Genomic DNA, 20,415 nt, shown 5'->3' on the forward strand with positions numbered 1-20,415 from the left:
CCTGTAAGGGGCGGGGCAGACCAACACTGAGCTTCTAGCTTGACTGAAGCAGCCAGTTCAAGTTCCCTGCAGCCCCCAGAGTCCTTAGTACCTGTAAGGGGCAGGGCAGACCAACACTGAGCTTCTAGCTTGATTGAAGCAGCCAGTTCAAGTTCCTTGCAGCCTCCACCCCCAGCAGCCTCCAGAGTCCTTAGTACCTGTAGGGGCGGGGCAGACCAACACTGAGCTTCTAGCTTGACTGAAGCAGCCAGTTCAAGTTCCCTGCAGCCTCCACCCCCAGCAGCCTCCACCCCCCAGAGTCCTTAGTACCTGTAGGGGCGGGGCAGACCAACACTGAGCTTCTAGCTTGACTGAAGCAGCCAGTTCAAGTTCCCTGCAGCCTCCACCCCCAGCAGCCTCCACCCCCCAGAGTCCTTAGTACCTGTAGGGGCGGGGCAGACCAACACTGAGCTTCTAGCTTGACTGAAGCAGCCAGTTCAAGTTCCCTGCAGCCTCCACCCCCAGCAGCCTCCAGCCCCCAGAGTCCTTAGTACCTGTAGGGGCGGGGCAGACCAACACTGAGCTTCTAGCTTGACTGAAGCAGCCAGTTCAAGTTCCCTGCAGCCTCCACCCCCAGCAGCCTCCAGCCCCCAGAGTCCTTAGTACCTGTAGGGGCGGGGCAGACCAACACTGAGCTTCTAGCTTGATTGAAGCAGCCAGTTCAAGTTCCCTGCAGCCTCCACCCCCAGCAGCCTCCAGCCCCCAGAGTCCTTAGTACCTGTAAGGGGCGGGGCAGACCAACACTGAGCTTCTAGCTTGGTTGAAGCAGCCAGTTCAAGTTCCCTGCAGCCTCCACCCCCAGCAGCCTCCAGCCCCCAGAGTCCTTAGTACCTGTAGGGGCGGGGCAGACCAACACTGAGCTTCTAGCTTGGTTGAAGCAGCCAGTTCAAGTTCCCTGCAGCCTCCACCCCCAGCAGCCTCCAGCCCTCAGAGTCCTTAGTACCTGTAAGGGGCGGGGCAGACCAACACTGAGCTTCTAGCTTGGTTGAAGCAGCCAGTTCAAGTTCCCTGCAGCCTCCACCCCCAGCAGCCTCCACCCCCCAGAGTCCTTAGTACCTGTAAGGGGCGGGGCAGACCAACACTGAGCTTCTAGCTTGGTTGAAGCAGCCAGTTCAAGTTCCCTGCAGCCTCCACCCCCAGCAGCCTCCAGCCCCCAGAGTCCTTAGTACCTGTAGGGGCGGGGCAGACCAACACTGAGCTTCTAGCTTGACTGAAGCAGCCAGTTCAAGTTCCCTGCAGCCTCCACCCCCAGCAGCCTCCAGCCCCCAGAGTCCTTAGTACCTGTAAGGGGCGGGGCAGACCAACACTGAGCTTCTAGCTTGACTGAAGCAGCCAGTTCAAGTTTCCTGCAGCCTCCACCCCCAGCAGCCTCCAGCCCCCAGAGTCCTTAGTACCTGTAGGGGCGGGGCAGACCAACACTGAGCTTCTAGCTTGATTGAAGCAGCCAGTTCAAGTTCCCTGCAGCCTCCACCCCCAGCAGCCTCCAGCCCCCAGAGTCCTTAGTACCTGTAAGGGGTGGGGCAGACCAACACTGAGCTTCTAGCTTGGTTGAAGCAGCCAGTTCAAGTTCCCTGCAGCCTCCACCCCCAGCAGCCTCCAGCCCCCAGAGTCCTTAGTACCTGTAGGGGCGGGGCAGACCAACACTGAGCTTCTAGCTTGGTTGAAGCAGCCAGTTCACGTTCCCTGCAGCCTCCACCCCTCAGAGTCCTTAGTACCTGTAAGGGGCGGGGCAGACCAACACTGAGCTTCTAGCTTGGTTGAAGCAGCCAGTTCAAGTTCCCTGCAGCCTCCACCCCCAGCAGCCTCCAGCCCCCAGAGTCCTTAGTACCTGTAGGGGCGGGGCAGACCAACACTGAGCTTCTAGCTTGACTGAAGCAGCCAGTTCAAGTTCCCTGCAGCCTCCACCCCCAGCAGCCTCCAGCCCCCAGAGTCCTTAGTACCTGTAAGGGGCGGGGCAGACCAACACTGAGCTTCTAGCTTGACTGAAGCAGCCAGTTCAAGTTCCCTGCAGCCTCCACCCCCAGCAGCCTCCAGCCCCCAGAGTCCTTAGTACCTGTAGGGGCGGGGCAGACCAACACTGAGCTTCTAGTTTGATTGAAGCAGCCAGTTCAAGTTCCCTGCAGCCTCCACCCCCAGCAGCCTCCAGCCCCCAGAGTCCTTAGTACCTGTAAGGGGCGGGGCAGACCAACACTGAGCTTCTAGCTTGGTTGAAGCAGCCAGTTCAAGTTCCCTGCAGCCTCCACCCCCAGCAGCCTCCAGCCCCCAGAGTCCTTAGTACCTGTAAGGGGCGGGGCAGACCAACACTGAGCTTCTAGCTTGGTTGAAGCAGCCAGTTCAAGTTCCCTGCAGCCTCCACCCCCAGCAGCCTCCAGCCCCCAGAGTCCTTAGTACCTGTAGGGGCGGGGCAGACCAACACTGAGCTTCTAGCTTGACTGAAGCAGCCAGTTCAAGTTCCCTGCAGCCTCCACCCCCAGCAGCCTCCAGCCCCCAGAGTCCTTAGTACCTGTAAGGGGCAGGGCAGACCAACACTGAGCTTCTAGCTTGGTTGAAGCAGCCAGTTCAAGTTCCCTGCAGCCTCCACCCCCAGCAGCCTCCAGCCCCCAGAGTCCTTAGTACCTGTAAGGGGCGGGGCAGACCAACACTGAGCTTCTAGCTTGGTTGAAGCAGCCAGTTCAAGTTCCCTGCAGCCTCCACCCCCAGCAGCCTCCAGCCCCCAGAGTCCTTAGTACCTGTAAGGGGCGGGGCAGACCAACACTGAGCTTCTAGCTTGATTGAAGCAGCCAGTTCAAGTTCCCTGCAGCCTCCAGCCCCCAGAGTAATGTTAAAAAGTTATTAGTTTGCAGTTTTAGCCCCTGCAACCATCACAATACTTCCTCATCCCAGAGACTCCTGAATGTTGGGCCTTTACAAATGGCACACTAAGAGTTTAGTTGTTTTGCTGATTTTGCTTCCAGGTAGTTGGTTTGACATTGGCAAGCTTGCTTTTCTAAAGCACAGGACATAACTTGGTTAAATATTTTCAAATCCGTTCCTCTCTTCAGAGTTTTGTTACATCAGTCTAATTAGATGAAACCACTGGGAGGGATTATTGCTTAATAATGCCCTTTGGACGTTCTGCTCTCCACCCTGAAAAGCATTTGCTTTCTGTAAGAGACGGCGAAGGCAGCATATTAATTTGTTGTGCTGTTTCCTGATCAACTACGGTCTTCTCAGGTTTGTTGCATGTTTGTTATAGTTTGCAAATATGAAATTGTTGTCAAATGTCAGGAGTTGTTTACATGTGGTGAATAAAGGTATAGTTCCAGTCATTGAAAGGTACCAAGGGCTTGGTTAAGTTTATCACCTGTGTGTGATAAAATGTGTGGCATAATATTTTGAAAAGGTATCTGGATTATATTAACAAGGTGCCTGCTTGCCTGTCTGCTTCCCTGCCTCTCGATTTGTATAATTCCTTAAGCACACAGGAGCTTGTGAAGCAGCTAGAAGAGGCATTTCAAACATGTGAGCTGTAAATATATAAATGTGAGGAAAAGAAAGGGTAAAACTACTCAGGGATTAATGACAGGATACACAGTCCTTGCCTGGTGAAAGGAACAAAGTAAAAAGATTACTTTATTATTGCTATGTATAATTTCTGTAATGGCACAGAGTTTTTGACAATCCTCATATCAATCCTGTGAGGTAAGTTACTATAATTTTGCAAATAAAATAGTGAGGCTGAGAAGATATGGTTTGCTCCTAGTTATTTTATTTATTTATTTTTATTTTAGATGATGATGATGATGATATTCTACTAGTACAATTGTCCTGAACATTTTTTCCACCATACATCTGGAGTAATGCAATACATATTATAAACATCAACTAATAAGACATTCCTTCTCTGAATCACTTAAATAAGATATATACATTTTCATACTCACTTGTATATATGCTATATGTTTCTTATGCAAAATCCAGAGTTACCAATAAACAATTTTCTCTTCATTATATATCCATACATATTAAATGAGTTACTGAAAAACAAAACTAAGTGTTTAGATATTTTTCTTGGATATTGGATATTTTGAAATTGATAACACTTGTCCATTATTTTTTACAAATTGATCCCCTCAGCAGTTATGTGTTAATTTTGCCATCATAGCAAAGTCCCACATTTTCTTCAACCATTGATCTCTAGAAGGTGTTACTTGTCCTCTCCACTTTCTTGCATACAGTATTCTTGCTGCAACCAACATAATAACCTATTACTTCCTTATGTTGCTGTCTAAAAAATCCATCCATAAATTAAGAAGATGAAACAAGGCATCTAATGAAATTCTGTAGCCCAATATTATGCCAAAGAGTATTCCCACCATAAAGGACAAACATCTCCTATTTGTTCCTAACATGAAGAGAGACTGAAAGAACTGGGCATGTTTAGCCTGGAGAAGAGAAGATTGAGGGGAGACATGATAGCACTCTTCAAATACTTAAAAGGTTGTCACACAGAGGAGGGCCAGGATCTCTTCTCGATCCTCCCAGAGTGCAGGACATGGAAAAACGGGCTCAAGTTACAGGAGGCCAGATTCCGGCTGGACATCAGGAAAAACTTCCTGTTAGAGCAGTATGTCAATGGAATCAGTTACCTAGGGAGGTTGTGGGCTCTCCCACACTAGAGGCATTCAAGAGGCAGCTGGACAACCATCTGTCAGGGATGCTTTAGGGTGGATTCCTGCATTGAGCAGGGGGTTGGACTCGATGGCCTTGTAGGCCCCTTCCAACTCTGCTATTCTATGATTCTATGATTTCCATCAGTTAATAAGATAATTCTGGTTCATTTTATTTATTTTAACTGATGTTATATACTGTTTCATCATCGCCATATACAGATTTTCTCTAATTTAAAATTATGGGTCATATTTCAGAGGTGTTTCCATATTTCCATAGGAATATTATTTCCAATACTTTGTGCCCACTTAGCCATATAATCTTTAACCTGTTCTGGTTCATATTTAAAGAGTAATTTATAGATTTTAGATACTAAGGGCACAATCCTATCAATTGCACTTTACTGCTCAGAAGCCCCCAAACTTTTAGGCTTTTGAGATTCCTATGCCCTTCTGGGCTGAAGCTGACAGAGCAGGAGGCAATCTTCACCTCCCCATCCTTTGTCTTTGGTGATTTTTGCCAGACGGGCTTTTCAGCTGGTCTAGCAAGTACACTTGGAGGGGGAAGGAAGGAGACTGAAGGAAGGTCAGGATATCTCATATGCTGCGCTCTCCGGTCTCTTCGCCTTCCCGTCCACTGGAACTTCCCCTTTCCTCCTCTGAGGTTTCTTTTCTGACTTTGGCGTGGCAGTTCTCTCCACATCGACTGTGAGGTCTGAGGTCGGATTGCTCAGAAAACCCGGGAAGAGTTTTTTTTTTTAGCAATCCTATGGTCCCTTGAATTCTCTCCAAGGAACCATAGGATTGTTCTCTAAATGTTCTTTATGCTTCATTATCAATTGTTCATTCTCTGTCATATCTCTTAGTTGTTGGCTTGATTGAAGATATTCATAGATAATAGATCAAATTTGAAAAAAATAGGCGCATGAGTGGGAAACACTATTTAATTTCCATTTTATTTCTGAGTACAATATTATATTATTCTGCTCCAAAAATCCTTATACCTAGAAAAGTCATTTTCTTTCCAGATTTTATAATTTGAGCTTTCTCCTGCTTCTAGTTTTTCTGTTACTGATTTAAAAGGATATATGGTTGTTGTTGTTTTAACAATTTTGATCCCATACTCTAAATTTAAAATTAACATCTTTATTTTACATCCATTATTCTAACAGTATTATTTTCTGTAACATTTCAGGCAGAGGAGCCTTTATCAGACCTCTTTCAATAAGGAGATAAAAGAATTGCATTTTAATAGGCAATCTACAATCCAGCTAATGCAACTTGTAATATAATACAGTTCCAAATTTGGAACTGACCATCCCCTGCTCTTTTTTTCAACATGTAATTATTGTGGGATATGTTCCATTCCATATGAAATTTAAGAAAAAGTGTTGCTGTTTACTAATTTGTTTCACTGAAATTCCAGTTTTGAGATACTGAAATAAGAAATCAGTTTTGGATAATGCCATCATTTTGCAGGAATCCTTCCTGAAAATAACAAATTTTCCTATTCTTTGATTAGTGAAACACACTCATTATATAAACTTTCTCAATTAGTTTTACTAATTATGAAATCATTTTGGGAGCAATCCTGTGGCCCCTAGACAGCATCTGGAATGGCCAGAGGATATTTTGGATTTCTGGATCCGAGTTTAGAGACAAGGCTTCGACTTTGGTCTGTCAATCCACATTCCCTGTCCCCTCCCTCTTGCAGCCACTTTGGAAAGAACCACACTGGGTACCCCAAAGAGGGGGTAAAGGGGGAATTCCTGTGAGTGGGGTTACAAAGTATCCCCTGGCCTCTCCAGGCCCCTTTTCTCCCTTTCTGCAGTGCCCCAGCTAGATGGGCAAAAAAGCCTGTCTAGCTAAAATGCAAAGTAGGAGGAGCTGTAGAGGCAACAGTCGCCTCTGCCACTCCTCCCACTCTGACCTGGATGCTCATAACCCTCTGAGTTCAGAGGCTTACAAGCATTGGGCATGGATGTCATAGGATTTCATCCTTATCTTATCTGTCAGTTTTATTCCAAGGTATCTTACTGTTTTTTTGTTCCAGGTATAGCTATAATGATGTATTACATGATTTTTAAAATTTATTAGTTACATTTATTCCAATATGTATGTTTCCCTTTATTTAATTTATATCCTGATAATGATCAACATTCCTTTATTGACTGTTCAGTTTCATCTAAAAATTGCATAGGTTTTGCTTCAGGCAGCAACAGTCTTGGGCTGTCCTATCTGGCAGAGACACTATTTTTGCAAATGTGCTAATATAGGTTTTCTTCACTCCCCATGCCTTAGGTAGAGTATCTACCATAAATATCTACCATTGCTCTAACATAAATTCTGGCTGCCTGTCCTGGCTGCCCAAAGGTTCTTTCTGATGGGAAAGGACAATAAGCAAAAAAAAAAAAAGCATCTAGTATTGCTTTTAGTATTATTTTGCTGTCGGGTGATATTTTCACTTCTCTATAAAAGATTGTTGCCAATTTTCATTAAAAGAGAAAGAAGGTAAAGCTCATTTACCCTGAGGGAAAACGCAGAAATATTTACTTTCTAGAGGCACAGATCAGACTGCTGCTGCAGTTGACACGCTGCTGGTTCTAGGCAAACTGTCATGGAGTAGGGGCTGTGGGCTACAGGTTCAGGCAAAAGGGCAGCTAGTGCTGAAGTAAATGGTTGGCCATCCTTTTCAGTACTACCCACATTGTCTACTTGCTATGGGAAGAAGGACGAGACAGACCAAGTCAAACCTCCCAATGGAAAAGGTTTTCTCCAAAAATATATTTACATACACTCTGGGCTTTAAATCTTTAGAAATCAGCAGGTTTTTGTTGAGGACATGAGTATTGCATACAGAACACACAGCAATGCATCCAACATCCTAGACAGTGGGGAGGGGGGCAGAACTCAGCAGTATAATGAGGTGTGACAAGCATATTATTAGTATCCCGCCTTTTGCCCAATGCTGGGCCTCAAGGCGGCCTTACAAAGTTTAAAACATACATGTGGGGGGGGGGGGGGGGGACAAAACCATAAACGTTTAAAATACACAACAAAATTATAAGACATTAACATAGTTGGAGGGCCAGATTATTCTCCAAAGGCCTGCTGGAATAAATAAGTTTTAGCCTGCTTCCGAAAGCCCATCAAGGAGGGAGCTGGGAAGAGAGTTCCAGAGCACTGGAGCAGCCACCAAGAAGGCCCTCTCCCATATTCCCACCAAGCGTGGCTGTGAAGAAGGTGGGACTAAAAGAAGGGCTTCTCCAGAAGATCTCAAAGCACGGGCAGGCTTATAAGAGAGAATACATTCTTTCAAATAACCTGGACCCGAGCCATATAGGGCATAATGTCCAAACAACTGATATTGATCTTACTAAATTGAATCTTAAACCTAATATAAGGATCTCTGAAATTGAGCCAGTCAAGAAAGGCGTGTAGTCTGTTACAAACAATATTCCAAATTATGGAAATATTTGTAATATTTGTTTTTTGCTTGTTTAAATTACTATTATTGTTTCATCTAGCTTGCTATGCAGAGTTGTAAAGCCCAATATTCAAAACAAAAGGTGTAACTAAATATACTCAGGTATAGAATCATAGAATAGCAGAGTTGGAAGGGGCCTACAAGGCCATCGAGTCCAACCCCCTGCTCAATGCAGGAATCCACCCTAAAGCATCCCTGACAGATGGTTGTCCAGCTGCCTCTTGAAGGCCTCTAGTGTGGGAGAGGCCACAACCTCACCAGGCAACTGATTCCATTGATTCCCTCCTCCAGTCATCCGGCACCTCACCCGTCTTCCATGATTTTGCAAAGATAATAGACAAAGGTTCTGAGAGTTCTTCCACTAGCTCCTTCATTACTCTAGGATGCAGTTTATCAGGCCCTTATTTGTCCTGGCTGATCTTGTTGTGACACTTTAGGATTGACCCATTTCTCCACCGGGCTTTTGACTGGCCAATTCAAAGGTACCATCATGGTTTATTTGGTTGGGTGGTGGCGTGGCGTGGCATGGCATGGCAGGTATTTGCATGTTTCCTCTGATTGCAGGTATCAAGCCTCTTTAATTGAATGAAAGAGGAGGCAGGAACATTCTATGGCTCCTTTGCCTTTGGGGTTGTTCCAGAGCCTTAACACCATTCTCAGGCAAGGTCTTTCAGAACAAAATGTAATGCCAATTTAATCTATAGAACACACTACACATGCCTAGAGCCAGTGTGTTTGCAACCCTCTGTAACAGCATTCATTAGGTCTATTGTGGATTATGCTATGCAGACTTATGCATCTGCTTTGAAGTCTTTGCTACAGAAATTTACATGCTATTCTGGGGAAGGACTTGTCGGAGCTTGTTGGTCCCATCTCCTTTACTCATAGCTTGTTGGCTAAAGTTAGTTTAGAGAATGGAATTTGTCGCAATGCTTCTACTGTTTTCATTGTCATCCTGTTGTGATGACCTAGAAAACAAGGAAGTAACTTCTGGATGCATAGTCCAGAAGCAAATTCTGTTTCCTTCTGTGTTGTCACAAGCCTGGCAAAACCTCAAATACAAAAACAACATGAGCTGATATACAATTTGAAATCTTGCAAGGTTGCAGTTCTATGCAAATTCACAGGAGTGCAAGTCCCATTAAAGAAAGTGAGGAGCTTCCAAGTGAAATGCATAGGACTGCAAGAAGTTCTAGGAGGGAAACCTGATGATGAGCCAGTGGGGAGTAAGGATGCTCATTGTGGCCAAGGACTGTTATGATGGCTTCTGGAGGAGAAAATGGAAAACTGGCTTTGAGGGAGAGGGGGTGGCGCATGCCCTCCTGGAAAAGGGCATAGTTGCCTGGCTGGAACATTTAACTGAAGCATGCACATTGCAGCAATTTGTGACAAAGTCCAAGATTAAAAGACAGGGGGAGGTTAAAGCAAATACCCATACCACACGGTATTTGCTTTCAATGTCACAGAGATAATGTCACTTCTCAAAGTTAATGATTGCAAGGGAGAGTCAAATCATCATAACATATTCTTCTGAACTGACATTGCTCAAAGAGACAGAAATGCTTTAACAAAATTGCAGTCGCTTTCACAAATTTTTAATTTGAACCCAGATTGTTGCTCTTCAACCAGGGGATTAAAGGCTCGCTACCCCGGCGCATTAGTAGCTAATCAAACACATGAGGCTGGAGAACCAGAGCACCCCTATACTACAGTATCAGAAGTAAACTAAGTGGTTTATTTACTCTCTGGTTCTACAAAATGGAGGCACCAAGAATAAGGGAATCTCACAGTATATATAGGTCGTGACTACAAGAGGGTGTTAGGGCTTTGCTAGACCTACCTGAGAATCCGGGCCTGTAGAGGGGCCAGCCTGTGCTAGAAGTAGCACAGGCTGTCGCTCCTAGCTATATGTAACAAGTGACGGGTTAAAGGAAAGCCCCGTCGCGTCGGCCATTTACTTTCAGCTTAAAGGGGCCATGTGTGCAGGAGCGCACCAACGATAAGGTAGTTTTTTTGGTTTTTGTTTTAGAAAAGGGTTCCCTGCTCCCCTACCCCCGATTTCTACCCCCGCGATGTCTAATGCCCCCCTGCCTGCCCGTCATGTCCAATGCCCCCTGCCTGCCCGTCATGTCCAATGCCCCCTTTGCCCGTCATGTCCAATGCCCCCTTTGCCCGCCATGTCCAATGCCCCCTTTGCCCGCCATGTCCAATGCCCCCTTTGCCCGCCATGTCCAATGCCCCCTTTGCCCGCCATGTCCAATGCCTCCTCGCCCACCCGTGATCCAGGAATGTGATGGCAGCATTCCTGGAAACACTGATAAGCTGGCCAGCATGCAGAAGGCCAAGGTAACAGTGTGGAACAAAACATTATTTTTCTATAGAGGACTGTGATGCCCACCCTTCACTGGGTTTTACTCTGGATCACCTTTATTCTTTTTTGAACCCAAAGGACCCAGCTCAGGTGCCTTCGTCAGGGGTTTGAGATGTGGCGTGCCTGCTTCTGCTTAGGCCCCACAGCTATACAGATCTGCACCCTTGACCCAAACTTCTCCCTTCTGCTGCCACAATAGATCAACCTGTATTCTAATGACCACAGCAGGTGTAAATGAATAATTTATTAACAAGACATAAATGCAGGTTCGAAAGTTTAATGGTTTCTCTCAGTTCACAAGCTTACGGTTTCAAAGTACAATGCGCAATGGTTTCAGATGGTAATTTCTCTTCAATGTTTCACAAGATAACCTTATAAGTACTCCTACCTTCTAAACCACACTATTCTCTCTTCCACACTCTAATCTACCAAAACAACAAAGCACACAGACCCTTCTTATCTCTATTCCAAACCTCTCTCTCATATCATATATTTCCTCTCTCTCTACATACCTGACAGCAGCAGCATATATATCACACAGTCCTCCGACTCCTCTCCTTCTCACAGCCAATCCAGATGCTCCACACAAACATCCAATCAGTACTCTCTTTCCATCCAGCATTCACTCCCCCCTCTATGGCTTCATTCTTACCATTCTGCTACAAACACTCAGTGAGTACTTTCTTTAAACTCTGCAAACCTTAACAAACTTTCATATTACACCTAACAACATAGTCATATGCAGTAAAACATCACAGGGACGTGTTCTCCTGTTTTGTTTCTCTGGATCTTGAGCTACTATAGGCTCATAGCGTTCACCTTCTCTAAAAACTATTTTTTTCTCTTCGAGGGCAATGGGAGCTGCTAGCAAAGCCTACACCTCAGGCCAGGTAGGGTCGTGTGTGTGTGTGTGTGTGTGTGTGTGATGGTGGGGCTAGCATGGCATCCTTTTCTTTTGTCTCACTCTAGCGGCCACTGGGGGTGGGGGGGAAGGCTTTCTGAAAGCCTTTTTCTAATTCCCATTTTTAAAAAAAACTCTCAATTTTTTCTCTTCTATCCACCAGCTCCAAAGCAAGGGGGCAGGGGCTTGCAGGCTCTCCACCTGTTTCTTTGGTGATGCAAGGTTTTACATCAAAAAGCAGGGGGTAGTGCCTGGGCTGCAACAGGGGGGCAGGCAACTGCCAGGTAGGGGCTGAGGAAGGAGGAACTAAAAAAAGCCATGTTCTCATCCCCCTTCCTCCCCCTTGCAACTCACAAGACATTTGAGTCCCCTTATCATGTAACAAAATCATGAACACACTCACTCTCATATGTAACACATTTCAGCTTATTTTCCTCTATGCCAGCAAAATAAACTTAACTGCAACATTACATTATAACTCAAACTACTAGTTTCTGGCCAAACCTCTTCACATTTGTCAGGGTCCAGGGCATGGACAGAAAGGCCTCAGTGCAGGAACGCTGGGATAGATGGCAGTGGAACCAGCAAACAGAGTCCAGACAGGGCCAGAGGCAAAAGGCAAGGTCCAGAGGCAAGCAGGGTTCAGAGTCCAGAGGCAAACAGAGATCAAGCAGGGCCAGAGGCAAAAGGCGTGATCAGGAGAACCAGAAGGTCAGGCATGGCAAGGTCCAGGATTGCCGGTAGTCAGGAACAGGCTACAGAAGACCATGTTGCTGCAGCAAAGCTGGAGTGGAAATGCAGTTTTTATATAGCCCTTTCCTGGCTGCTCCCAGCTGATCTGCATCAGCCCACCTGTGAGGGCTTGATGATATGAGCCTGGATCCTGCAACTACTCTGCAGCCAGCAAGGTGCACTGTGGCCGCCAGGTGGTGCTGCAAGACAGAATCAGACAACATTCAAGTTTCATTACTGTGGTTACACTCTAGAACACAGGAATTTCATTTGCTTTTTTGGACATTTGGGTCACCTCCAATCTAGACCAATTTCTTCAAAATGCACTTTAAAAAGGGGTGATGGAAGGTGGAATTCTTCTTGACCGAGTAACTCCCATTTTTGACCCACTAGCTGGCAATGGCAACCGCTGCTCAGCTCCAGGTTTTTCCTTACCTGGTTAAAAGCAGTATGAGACTGGAACCCATTTTTTCTTGCTTATTGCTTCTATGCAGTCAAACTACTCAACCCCAGCAAAACCAGGCTGGTTAAAGGGGCATTCAGGACTGAAACCTGATTCCCTCACCCCAAGGCACCTACGTAGTTAGATTTTTTACAGTTGCTCTTCTTCCCTCGATCCACTGCTTCCGCCTTATCGGCCAGTCAATAATGAAAGGCAACTCACAGGACTGGATCCTGTTCTTGCCACCTATAGCATCTGTGCAAGTGGATTTTTTCAGCTGTACTCCTTCCCTTTTATCCCAGAGTAAAAAGAAAAAAACTTACCAGTCTCAGAAGAATCCCTCCTCCTTGTTGGATTTCAGGCGTGCCCCATCACACCTGGCTGGATTAAGCTAATACTCCTGCATATGCCTTTTGTATCCCTTGCCAGCCCAAGCATGGAAATGGACTGAAGAATTAACTCTGATTAAAAATCTCAGTGTGCACTGGCCTTTTACGTCTTCCCAAAATGACACAGGAGCTGGCAAGGTGGACCAGGGAGGCTACGTGGAACTCAGCGAAGCTGTCCCTTCATGGTTGCCAGAAATTGTTGCTCTTCAACGAGGGGATTAAAGGCTCACTACCCCAGCGCATTAGTAGCTAATCAAACACAAGAGGCTGGAGAATACACTTAATCTATTTACTGCCGATACTGCAGTATGGGGGTGCTCTCCATTTTTCAAAATGGAGGCACCAAGAACAAGGGAATCTCACAGTATATATAGGAACTGACTACAAGAGGGTGTTAATCTCTTTCTAACCCTTCTATTGGTCAGTTTTGAATTAGCATTGAAAACATTCAGTTTTCAAGTTAAGGTGCACAATCTCAATGAATCATAGGTTACATTCGATGCTCTATTGGCTGAAAGTTCTTCCCTTTGTCCGCTAGCAAATGATGTCCACCATTAAGGAATGCAAATCTGGCATATAGCCATATGTAGCCACCCTTTGGCAGAGAAGCCATCTTTAACCCTTGGCACATTACATTCGTAAGAAAGATGAAAACTCTCCCTGGGTCTATCAAGATGACAGAATTGCTAAAACAATTTTTTAAAAAAGCTCCAAGTGAGGGGGAAACACTTTACAGGGATTAGTTTGGCCCCCCAACACGAATGAACTGCTTTTAAAGCATTTCTTATGAACTAAAAACTCACTCCCATTTAATTCCATAGCTTCCTTGTGGTAGGGTCTAGTCACACTGAGGGGATTGCTTGTCCACATTCACACACATACAGATACATAAACTCACACACAGGTCACTGAAATTCACAGCTGCTGCTGTTTGCTGCTTTTTCTCCAGATGGCTGTTATTCCCTCCTACCCTTCCCCCTACCCCTCAACATTCCAAGTGCTGTGTTATGAGCTTCCATAGACTTTTATTAGCAACAAAAAACATATTTGAAATTGAATTTTAAAAAAAGAATCATAGAATCATAGAATAGCAGAGTTGGAAGGGGCCTACAAGGCCATCGAGTCCAACTCCCTGCTCAATGCAGGAATCCACCCTAAAGCATCCCTGACAGATGCTTGTCCAGCTGCCTCTTGAAGGCCCCTAGTGTGGGAGAGCCCACAACCTCCCTAGGTAACTGATTCCATTGTCGCACTGCTCTAACAGTCAGGAAGTTTTTCCTGATGTCCAGCTGGAATCTGGCTTCCTTTAACTTGAGCCCGTTATTCCGTGTCCTGCACTCTGGGAGGATCGAGAAGAGATTCTGGCCCTCCTCTGTGTGACAACCTTTTGTGACAATTTTGTGACTCTGTGTGACAACCCATTCTGTAGCCAACTGTGAATCCACCTAATAGTTGTTCCATCTAGCCCACTTTTAGCTAGTTTGTTAATCAGAATGTCATGTGGTACTTTGTCAAAAGCTTTGCTGAAGTCAAGATATATGATATCCACAGCGTTCCCATGGTCCACAAGGGAGGTTACCTTATCAAAAAATGAGATCAAATTTGTCTGACAGGACTTGTCCTTGACAAATCCATTTTGGCTTCTAGTGATCACTGCATTGATTTCAAGGTGTTTACAGATTGACTTCTTTATAATCTGCTCCAGAATTTTCCCAGGGATGGATGTCAGACTGACTGGTCTGTAGTTCCCAGGTTCCTCCTTTTTGCCCTTTTTGAAGATAGGGACAATGTTAGCCCTTCTCCAGTCGTCCGGCACCTCACCCGTCTTCCATGATTTTGCAAAGACAATAGACAAAGGTTCTGAGAGTTCTTCCGCTAGCTCCTTCATTACTCTAGGATGCAGTTCATCGGGCCCCGGAGATTTAAACTCATTCAAGGAAATTAGGTGTTCTTTGACCATTTGTTTATCAATCTCAAACTGTAATCCTGTCCCCTCAACTTCTGCTTCACTTTTTCCAGGGGGGTCATAGACCCTCTTTTGAGAGAAGACTGAGGCAAAGCAGGAATTGAGCACTTCAGCCTTTTCTTTGTCATCTGTTATCAATTTGCCATCCTCATTAAGCAGTTGAACCACCATTTCTTTCCTCTGTCTTTTACTACTCACGTATCTGAAGAAAGCCTTTTTATTGCTTTTAACATCCCTCGCTAATCTCAGCTCATTCTGAGCTTTATTTATTTTATTTATTTATTTATTTATTACATTTTTATACCGCCCAATAGCCGAAGCTCTCTGGGCGGTTCACAAAAATTAAAACCACAGTAAAACACCCAACAGTTTAAAACACAATTACGAAATACAGTATAAAAAGCGCAACCAGGATAAAACCACACAGCAAAGTTGATATAGGATTAAAATACAGAGTTAAAACAATAAAATTTAAATTTAAGTTAAAATTAAGTGTTAAAATACTGAGTGAATAAAAAGGTCTTCAGCTGGCGACGAAAGCAGTACAGTGTAGGCGCCAAGCGGACCTCTCTGGGGAGCTCGTTCCACAACCGGGGTGCCACAGCGGAGAAAGCCCTCCTCCTAGTAGCCACCTGCCTCACTTCCTTTGGCAGGGGCTCACGGAGAAGGCCCCCTGTAGATGATCTTAAGGTCCGGGTAGGTACATATGGGAGGAGGCGTTCCTTCAGATAACCTGGCCCCAAACCGTTTAGGGCTTTAAATGTTAATACCAGCACTTTGAATTGGGCCCGGACCTGGACTGGCAGCCAATGAAGTTGTAAAAGGACTGGCGTAATGTGATCTCGCCGGACAGTCCCTGTTAATAACCTTGCTGCCCTGTTTTGCACCAGTTGAAGTTTCCGGACCATTTTCAAAGGCAGCCCCACGTATAACGCATTGCAGTAATCCAAACGAGAGGTTATCAGAGCATGGATAACTGTAGCTAAGCTATCTCTGTCCAGATAAGGGCGCAGCTGGTATATCAGCCTGAGCTGATAAAAGGTGCTCTTTGCCACTGAGTTCACCTGTGCCTCAAGTGACAGTTCTGGATCGAAGAGCACCCCCAAACTACGGACCCGATCCTTTAGGGGGAGTGCAACCCCGTCCAGGACAGGGCAAACATCACCTTGCCGGACAGAAGAACCACCCGCTAACAGTACCTCCGTCTTGTCTGGATTGAGTTTCAGTTTATTAGCCCTCATCCAGTCCATTACCGTGCCCAGGCACTGGTTCAGAACAGCCACTGCCTCACCTGGGTTTGATGAAAAGGAAAGGTAGAGCTGGGTATCATCCGCATATTGATGACACCTCAGTCCACATCTCCAGATAACCTCCCCCAGCGGCTTCATGTATATGTTAAACAGCATAGGGGATAAGATAGAGCCCTGTGGAACCCCATGGCTTAGGTGCCACGGCACAGAGCAATAATCCCCCAGCACCACCTTCTGGAATCGGCCATCCAAGTAGGAGCGGAACCACTGCAACGCAGTACCTCCAACTCCCAGCTCAGACAACCTATCCAGAAGGATACCATGGTCGATGGTATCGAAGGCCGCTGAGAGGTCCAGGAGAACCAACAGGGTCGCACTCCCCCTGTCTCTCTCCCGACAGAGGTCATCCCACAGGGCGACCAAGGCAGTTTCCGTTCCAAAACCAGGCCTGAAGCCCGATTGAAATGGATCTAGATAATCCGTTTCATTCAAGAGTGCCTGGAGTTGTCCTGCAACCACCCGCTCAAGCACCTTGCTCAGGAAGGGGATATTAGCCACCGGCCTGTAGTTGTTAACATCTTCCGGGTCCAGATTAGGCTTCTTCAGGAGTGGTCTAATTACCGCCTCTTTTAAAGAGGCCGGCACCACTCCCTCTCTCAAGGAGGCATTTACAACCTCCTGGACCCAGCCGGCGATCCCCTCCTTATTTGATGTAATGAGCCATGAGGGGCAAGGGTCAAGCACACAGGTGGTCGACCGGACTTGGCCAAGCACCTTGTCCACATCCTCGGGCCTCACTAACTGAAACTCATCCAATAAAACTGAACCGGACGGCGCTCTGAACACCTCTACTAGTGGAGCTGCATTAAGTGTGGCGTCCAATTCATGACGAATCTGAGCGACTTTATCTTCAAAGTGCCGTGCAAATTTGTCACAGCGTGCTACCGAGGGTTCCACCATCTCTCGCCCTGGCCCAGAGTGTAACAGGCCGCGAACCACCCGGAAAAGCTCCGCCGGACGACACTGAGAAGACGCAATGCTGGTGGAAAAGAACTGCCTCTTTGCCACCCTCACCGCCACAGAGTAGGCTCGATAGTGAGCTCTAACCCGTGTTCGATCAGACCCAGCACGAGTCTTCCTCCACCTGCGTTCTAGCCGTCTCCCCTCTTGCTTCATCGCCCTCAGCTCAGGTGTATACCAAGGAGCTGACCGGGCTCTGCTCAGAGGGAGAGGACGCTTGGGCGCGATCGTGTCAACCGCCCGAGTCATCTCTGCATTCCACAGAGCGACCTGGGCTTCGACAGGAGCACTGGCCATATCAGCAGGAAAATCCCCCAGAGCCCTCTGGAATCCATCGGAGTCCATTAGCCTCTGGGGGCGGACCATTTTAATAGGCCCCCCACCCTTGCAGAGGGGAAAGGCCGCCGAGAGTCTAAACCTCAGTAGGAAGTGATCTGACCATGACAAGGAGGTAGATGTTAGTTCCCCCACTTCCAGATCACCATCCTCCTGCCCAGTCGAGAAAACCAGATCAAGCGTGTGTCCCTTTGCGTGTGTTGGGCCGATGACATGTTGAGACAGTCCCATGGTTGTCATGGCAGCCATGAAGTCCTGAGCCGCTCCAGAGACAGCAGCCTCGGCATGGAAGTTGAGATCCCCCAGAACCACCATCCTGAGGGTCCTCAACACCAGGTCCGAGACAACCTCCGTCAGCTCAGGCAGGGAGACTGTTGGGCAGCGGGGTGGACGGTACACCAGCAGAATCCCTAATCTGTCTCGAGTACCCAACACACAGTACAGACACTCAAGATCAGCACTCGACTGAACAGGAAGCCTAGAGAGGGAGATTGTATTCCTATAGACCACGGCAACGCCCCCTCCCCGGCCCTCGAGTCTGTGCTGGTGCTGCACCGAGTACCCAGGAGGGCAGAGCTGGGTGAGAGCAACCCCTCCCAGTTCCCCCACCCAGGTCTCAGTGATGCATACCAGGTCAGCCCCCTCATCCACAATCAGATCATGGATGAGAGATATTTTGTTTTGGACTGACCTGGCATTCAGCAGCAGCACCACCAGACCCGAGAGCAAGCTGATAAGGCCGCCAGGAACCATCTGGTTGGGGGAAGGACTAGAAGAGGGGATAGCTGTAAGGAATCTGTCCCCTCTTCTCCTCATCTGGCCTGTTCCTCCCCCAGCACCATACCTCCCCCTACCCGTGACCACAGTTATGCAGGCACCCCCATATTCCCCAGAGCTCCCCAGGCACATATTAAAAATTATTTAAAAATTGATTAAAAGTTTTTTGAAAAATTGCTGTTGGTTGCTGGTTGGCTGGTGTTCTTCAAAACAGGGTGGCTCCTCTGTGCGACGCAAAGTGCGGCACCACTCTGCGCGTCGCCGAGGCGCTGCCTCTGGCCGGCTGGAGCTTTACCTGGAAGCAAGGCGGGGCACTAGTCAGCAGATGTTCAGCAGCTGGGGGAAAGAGACTGCAGAGCCCAGGCTCCTGCAGCCCCAAGATCTTCTCTCCCCACTGCAAGCAGCAAGCACACCCCATCTTCCCCTGGCCGGCTGGAGCTTTACCTGGAAGCAAGGCGGGGCACTAGTCAGCAGATGTTCAGCAGCTGGGGGAAAGAGACTGCAGAGCCCAGCCTCCTGCAGCCCCATGATCTTCTCTCCCCACTGCAAGCAGCAAGCACACCCTTCCTTTAGCCTTCCTGACGCCATTTCGGCACTTCTGCGCCACTTGTCTGTACTCTTCTTTTGTAGCCTGGCCTTCCTTCCACTTCCTATATGTATCCCTTTTTGTTTTCAGGTCATCTCTAAGCTTTTTGTGGAGCCACATTGGTTTCCTCTGTTGTCTTCTATCTTTTCTCCTTGTTGGAATTGTTTGTAACTGTGCCTTTAAAATTTCCTTTTTTAAATACTCCCACCCATCCTGCACTCCTTTTCTCATTAGGCTCATTTGCCACGGGACCTTACTTATCATAGTTCTGAGTTTATTAAAATCAGCTTTGCTAAAATCCAGAGTACATGTATGGCTACACTCAACTTTTGTCTCCTTCATAATCAAGAATTCAAGTATGACGTGGTCACTTTCCCCCAGAGTTCCCGTAACTGCCACTTTATCCACTAAGTCATCCCTATTGGTCAATAACAAGTCAAGGATTGCCGATCCTCTGGTTCCTTCCTCCACTTTCTGTAGGAGAAAGTTATCACCCACACATGTCAGGAATTTCTTGGAAGGGCCACTTTTGGCAGTATTTGTCTCCCAACAGATATCAGCGTAATTGAAGTCCCCCATCACTACTACATCACACTTCCTTGAAACACTGGCAATTTGTTTCTCAAAAGTTTCATCCTCATCTTCTCCTTTATTGGGTGGTCGGTAGTAGACTCCGATTATCATGTTCTTTTTATTCCTTGCCCCATTTATTTTAATCCAGATGCTCTCGATGGGGTTCCCAGGCTCATCCTCCTGTATTTCTGTGCAGGGATAGGTATTTTTAACATATAGTGCAACTCCACCTCCCTTTCTATTTCTTCTGTTCTTTTTGAACAAGTTATATCCTTCAGTTGCTATATTCCAGTCATGGCAGTCATTGAAATTCCATTCCACCTAGTAGAGTAGAAAGAAATGGTTAATATGTGGTGGCCATCCTGACCCAGCCAGAGGCAGGCACAAATGGTTGCCAATACTTTTTTGGAAACACTTTTGTGTGACCGAGTTGTTGTTGTTGTTTTCCTGTTAACAGCCCTTTCTCCCTCAATCTTAACCAAACTTCCAGGAAATTTCCAGTTATGTAAAATAGGCATTTCTTTCTAGCACATGTACATCTTGATTTTATGAATGTTAGAATAACCAACCCAATTATCACTTTTTAATGATAGAATGCTCCCCACCCCCGTCGAACCTTAACTAAGGACACACAGCTGTGCATCCTTAAATTTGCTGCTCCAATAATGGAGAGAAAAGTATGGAAAAAACTTTACTTAATGCTGTGTAATGTGCAAAGCTGATTTCAAAATCGTCACTGCACTTTGTTACAATTAACTGCTGGTGTTTCCCAAAACTGCTTCCTTCCATGTATCCACACATACAACACTCTGATTCCTACAATCATTTCTCTTTTTTAATGAATATGCAATAGGTTTTCATAGAATCAGAGAATAGCAGAGTTGGAAGGGGCCTACA

General features: G+C 46.5%; 1 protein-coding gene and 1 long non-coding RNA gene across 4 annotated transcripts in view; both read left to right on the forward strand.

Moving 5' to 3' along the window:
* Positions 1-20,415, forward strand: part of LOC134403317 (uncharacterized) — a 387,709-nt gene that overhangs the window by 289,828 nt on the left and 77,466 nt on the right. The window lies entirely within an intron of this gene.
* Positions 1-20,415, forward strand: part of LOC134403141 (flavin-containing monooxygenase 5-like) — a 149,704-nt gene that overhangs the window by 52,463 nt on the left and 76,826 nt on the right. Inside the window, exon 1 of one of the 3 annotated variants that reach the window (XM_063133260.1) lies at positions 3,157-3,252. The exons of 1 other annotated variant lie outside the window; for it this stretch is intronic. The gene's annotated coding sequence lies outside the window, so the exon portion shown is untranslated. Of the gene's footprint in view, positions 1-3,156; positions 3,253-20,415 lie in introns of those variants that run through there. One more of the 3 variants, XM_063133267.1, reaches the window with a different exon arrangement.

Source organism: Elgaria multicarinata, chromosome 1 (assembly GCF_023053635.1).
Source record: "Elgaria multicarinata webbii isolate HBS135686 ecotype San Diego chromosome 1, rElgMul1.1.pri, whole genome shotgun sequence".
NCBI classification, from domain to species: Eukaryota; Metazoa; Chordata; class Lepidosauria; order Squamata; family Anguidae; genus Elgaria; species Elgaria multicarinata.